We start from the raw sequence: 5,486 nt of genomic DNA, 5'->3' as shown, positions 1-5,486 counted from the left end.
GGGCGGGGCGATTCGCGGGCGTGGCCTGTCTAGACCACGCCTTCCGCAGGCGCATACGAAGGACGGGCGGACCGCGCCGGCGCCATCTTGGGTGAGGGCACCTCGCTCTTAAAGCGACCGCGTCTCGTTTTGTACGGCGGGGACAGCGGGACCAGTGGGACCGGGCCCCGCGCCCCGCCCCGCCCCGCCCCGCCCCGCCCCGCCCCGCCCCGCCCCGCTCCGCTCCGCTCCGCTCCCTCCCTTCCCTCGCTCGCACCCAACCTCGGACACCCATCACTGTTCAGCCCCACCCTCGGTCCCCCAGCAGAGACTGCCCATCCCATTGCTGCTGACCCTCCACCCCTGACCTCCATCACTGATCCCCCCCATCTTTGACCGTCCCTGGCCTCCCCAGAAGAGACCCCCGCCAGTGCTGCCCGCTCCTTGTCCCCCCAGGCGAGCCCCCGCTGTGTCCGCAGTGTCCCCAGCGCCACCGCCGTGTCCCCGTGCCGGGGTCACCAGAGGGCGGCAGAGGCCCGGGCAGGAGCAGAGCCCGCGCCGAGCATCCCGGAGCCCCCGCCATCCCGCGGCTGCCTCAGAAACCGCCGCTTTCTCCTCCGGGTCCGGAAACGCGGCCGGTTCCTGCTGGGAGACCACCCCGAGGAGCACGAAGCCCTGGAGTGATCACAGATCCATGGAATTTTGGGGGTTGGAAAAGCTCTCCAAGATCCCAGCACTGCCGGGGCCGCCACTAGCCCGCGTCCCCTGGTGCCACATCCAAAGGGCTGTTTAACCCCTTCGGGGATGGGCACTCCACTCCACACTGGGCAGCTGTGCCAGGGCTGGACAGCGCTGTCCACGAAGAAATGTTCACAATATCCAACCTAAACCTCCCTTGGCACAATTTCAGGCGTTTGATTTTGTCCTGCCAGTTGTTACCTGGGAGAAGCAATCCCCACCGGGCTCCACCCAGCCTCCTGGGAACTGGAGGGAGAGGAAAGGTCTCTGCTGAGCCTCCTTTTCTGCGGGCTGAGCCCCCCCAGCTCCCTCAGCCGGGGCTGAGCTGCTCCAGGGGGGAGGAACACAGACCCCATCCCCACTTCCTGCCCATTGTTTTCCATGCTCAGGAACACCACCAGAAGGAAGAACAAATCCCCCAGGCTGGACGGAGCCCAGCCCCATCCCAGCAAGGCCGGGACAGCCCCAGGCTGGTCCCAGTCTGCGGGAAGGCACTGTGTTGAGGGAAACAGGAAGCCCTGAAATAGCACAAGCTGGAAACACGTGGCCAGGGCGAGCTGGCCAGTGTCCCCCCAACTCCCTGCACAGGCCCTTGGCATCATTCCAGGATGAACCTACTGCCCTCTGCCTCTACTCCTATGGCAGACCTCATCTCCCACCCACCTGATGCCAGCAGAACCCAGCCCAAAGCACTGGGTGCTCCAGGAGCCATCCCTGAATGCTCTGGGCCACCCTGGATCCAGCACCCCACTTGGAGAGGGCATCCAGGGGAGAGGTGCTGCTTTCCCTGCTGCTTTCCTGGCTGGGACAAACCAGGGCAACCCTCAGGGAGGATAAAATCAGCTCCTGGTGCAGTCCGTACTGCAAGTGCCAGGCCAGAGCTGCTGTCCCAGAAGGATTGGGGGTCTGAGCTGATCACACCAAGAGCAGGCAGGAAGGAGGGAAGGAGGGATGCTCCAGAGGATGCACGGCTGCAGGGATGAGCAGCAGGATGCTTCATCCCCCTGGCCTCTGCAGAGAGGGGCTGCCAGCAATGCCCACCCAGCACCGGCCATCCAGGGCTGCAATGCAGCTGGAGCCAGCCAGGAATAATGGCTTCAAACAGACAGGGCAGGGGTAGACGGGATATTGGCAAGAAATCCTTCCCTGTGAGGGTGGGCAGGCCCTGGCACAGGCTGCCCAGAGCAGCTGTGGCCGCCCCTGGATCCACTGGCAGTGTCCAAGGCCAGGCTGGACACTGGGATTTGGAGCAGCCTGGGACAGTGGAAGGTGTCCCTGCCCAGGGTAGGGTGTGAAACTGGATATTTAAGTTCCTTCCCAACCCAAACTAGTCTTGGATTCTCTGAACATATCCCAAAAAAAAGTAAATATCAGAGGCAAATGGGAAAAGAGCTGAACTTTACAATCTGAAGTATTCAGCTTTACAAGCTGAACTTTACAATCTAAACATTTCCCACAGCGTTTGCACAGGCAGGACATGAGAGGGACAGGTGGGACACAGCGAGGAAGAAGCCTGGCTGGGCATTGTGCTCCCAAAACACGAATAATTGCATGGGAACAGGCAGATATTCCAGGTCCAAAGATCACTGCTGGAGCAAGCTGCTGGCCTCTGGGCACAGAAATCAGGGATTATGGTGAGGAGGGTATTTGCAGGCTCAGCCCCTGCCTGAATGGAGGCTTGGAGCCAGGGAATGGCGACCCGGGGCTGGATTCTCCCGGTGTTGGATGAACCGGCTCAGCTCTGAGGGTAATGCCGCTCGGCCAGCAGGGAGCCCGGCCCGGTCCAGCCCCAGCCCCGCTATTCCTGAGCTCGCCCCGACCCGGCTCGGGCTCGGCACCGTCACACCCAGGGCTCTGTCTGGGATGGGCACGGGGCTGGGGGCGTTCGGGCAGCTCCTGGCGGAGCAGAGGGTGGCAGGAGGAAGCTCAGGGACAGGATGATTCTCCTTGCCCCATGCCGTGCCCCAGCCGTGCTCCAGCGGAGCAAAGCTCCAGCGGCCCCGGCTCATCCCTGCCCCTCCCGCGGGACAGCGCGGCCAGGCCCGGCCAGGGGAGCAGAACAATCCCGGGAAGTGACTGGACCGGGGGGACACGAGGGGACAGGATACCGTGCTGGCCACCAACACCGGCATTGTCTCTTCGGATAGCTGCGGGATGAGGTCAGAGGCTGAGCGGGGAACAGCGGCCGGAGGAAGCAGCACCAACCCCCGATGACAGCGCTCTGCACCTCACCAGGGGCTCGGGGAGCCTCTCTCCTTCCATCCCTGGGCTGGGATCCCTGCCAGGGGGAACTCTCCTGTCACCTGGGCAAATGGAGGTCACACGGGGGCTCCCCAGGGACACCGGGAGTGGTGAGGAGGATCCTCCCAGCCCTGAGGTGCAGCAGCAACACCTGGCAAACCCAAAAGGGCCCAAATTCTCCCTGCCCTGTAAATGGGGAAAAATCCCTCCATGGTCCAAAGGCTGGAGCCCCTCTGCTCTGGAGCCAGGCTGGGGGAGGTGGGACTGCTCACTTGAAGAAAAGGGAGTTCCAGGGAGAACTTAGAGCCCCTTTCAGAGTGCAAAGGGGCTCCAAGAGAGCTGGAGAAGGACTGGGGACAAGAACAAAGAGGGAGAGGACAATAGGGAATGGCTTCCCTCTGCCAGAGGGCAGGGATGGATGGGGTATTGGGAAGGAATTGTGGCAGGGTGGGCAGGCCCTGGTGCCCAGAACAGCTGTGGCTGCCCCTGGATCCCTGGCAGTGCCCAAGGCCAGGCTGGACATTGGGGCTTGGAGTGTCCTGGGATAATGGAACGTGTCCCTGCCATGGCAGGGGTGGAACAAGATGGGCTTTAAGGTCCCTTTTAACCCAAACCATTCTGGGATTCCAGAAAAATATGTGAGGGGGCTTCACAGGACAGAAAGCCTGTGACATCCCTGGGGTTAGGCTGTCTCCCAAAATAGTTACAGCCTCTTTCACTATCACAGCCAGACTGTCTGGGCAGCAGGGGACTTCCCCTCCCCAGAGAGCTGAGCTTCCTCTCCAAATTGCAGAGTGGCAACAGCTTCTTTCAGGGGAACTCTGCCGACTCTTTCTGCCCCCTCAGTGGCTGGGGAGGTCCTTCCAGGTGGGAGCAGCTTCACTGAGGAACATCACACCTGGGCAGGGTGGGGAGCTCCTCCAGCTCCATCAGCCCCCCGGTATGTGCATGGTGGTCCTGCCTCGAGGGACGCATCCCTCCATCCCTTTTTCCTGGGGTTTGAGAGTGGGGGAAGCAGGGGAATACAGGCCACACCTGCCCTGAGGTAGTCCCTGCAGTGGTGCCCTCCATGCAGTACAGGAAGGAGGTGACTGCCTGCCAGCGAGGGCCACCTCCACGAAGCTGTCACCTCCATGTCCCAGCTAGTCCAGCTGGGTCCCCAGGAACGCAGGAGATCTGCTTCAAGCCAGAGCTGCACCCCCAGCCCGGAAAAGGGGCTCACTGGGAGAAAGTGTGTGAGATCCAGCACCTGCTCTGCTGGCAAACGCCGCTGTGGGCTGCAGGGGAGCCACAGGAAGCTGGGCTTGGGGGAGCTGGGCTTGGGGGGGCTGGGCTTGGGGGGGCTGGGCTCGGGGGGGTCGGGCCTGGGGGGTCGGGCCTGGGGGGGCCGGGCTTGGGGGAGCCGGGCTTGGGGGAGCCGGGCTTGTGGGAGCAGCTGCAGGCGCACGCAGCCGCCCCACTGGGGTTACCCACTTCCTGCTGCCAGTGCTTCTGAGAAAACACCCGGGGGCCCTTGGGGACTGCGGCAGGGAGCAGTGACAGCCTCGCTGGTGGCCCTGTGCAGCAGCACAGCCCCACTCCAGCCTGGCCAGGGCTGCGTTGGACGCTTTTCCTGCTGCGGGGAGCAGGACCCTGGGGAGGAACTGCCTGTATTGCAGGACGTGCGTGTTCGCTCTGATTGATTTTGCAGCACCTCCAGGGCACGTGCAGGGCCACAGACCCTGCAACCCACAGACCCTGAAACCCACAGACTCTCTGACCCACAGACATTCCTACACACCAGACCCTCCCTCATGTGACCCCCCAGCCCCTCAGCCTTGTATCCCCGTGAGGGGGGGAGCAAGGTCAGGGTTCCTCCTAGGCTGCACAACAGCCCTTGGACAACTGTTCCTCCATGGGTCAGTGGATGTCACAACCTCCATCTCAGGGCCACTCTGGTGTGTCCCCAAGCTCTTTCTGGGGTTCCTAGGAAAGAAAATCCACCCCCTGTTCCTGCAGAAGAGCCCCTGTGTCCAAAGGGAGCTGCTTCAGCCATGTGCAGAAGCCACAGAATCATGGGATCATTTAAGTGGGAAAAGCCTTCTAAGACCATTGAGTCCAACTGTTCCCCCAGCACAGCCGAAGCCACCACTAATCCATGTCCCCAAATGCCACATCCACATGTTTTTTGAGTATTTCCAGGGGTGGGGGTTCCACCTCTGCCCTGGGCAGCCCAGCACAGAGGTTCAGGATGATCTGCTGTCAGCACAGGCTGGGCAGGACAGGGCTGGCATTAGGGCCTCTGTCACCCCACACATGGAACTGGCCCTGTCAAGTGCCCAGTGACACCCCCTGGGCCCCCAGCCCCAGCCCAAGCAGATGCTGAGGTCTGTGTCACTGGGGCAGATGAGGCTCCTGTGCTGATGGGACAGCTCAGCCATGGGACAGGGGCAGCTCCCACCCACCCATCCCGAACCCAAGGGGCTGGAGGAGCCCGGGATGACACCCCAACCTGCTCCTGGCAACCCCCACAACAAACAAACCCCCAG

The sequence above is a fragment of the Fringilla coelebs genome (assembly GCF_963513975.1).
Source record: "Fringilla coelebs genome assembly, chromosome: 11".
Lineage (NCBI taxonomy): Eukaryota > Metazoa > Chordata > Aves > Passeriformes > Fringillidae > Fringilla > Fringilla coelebs.
This window is presented reverse-complemented; position numbering follows the sequence as displayed.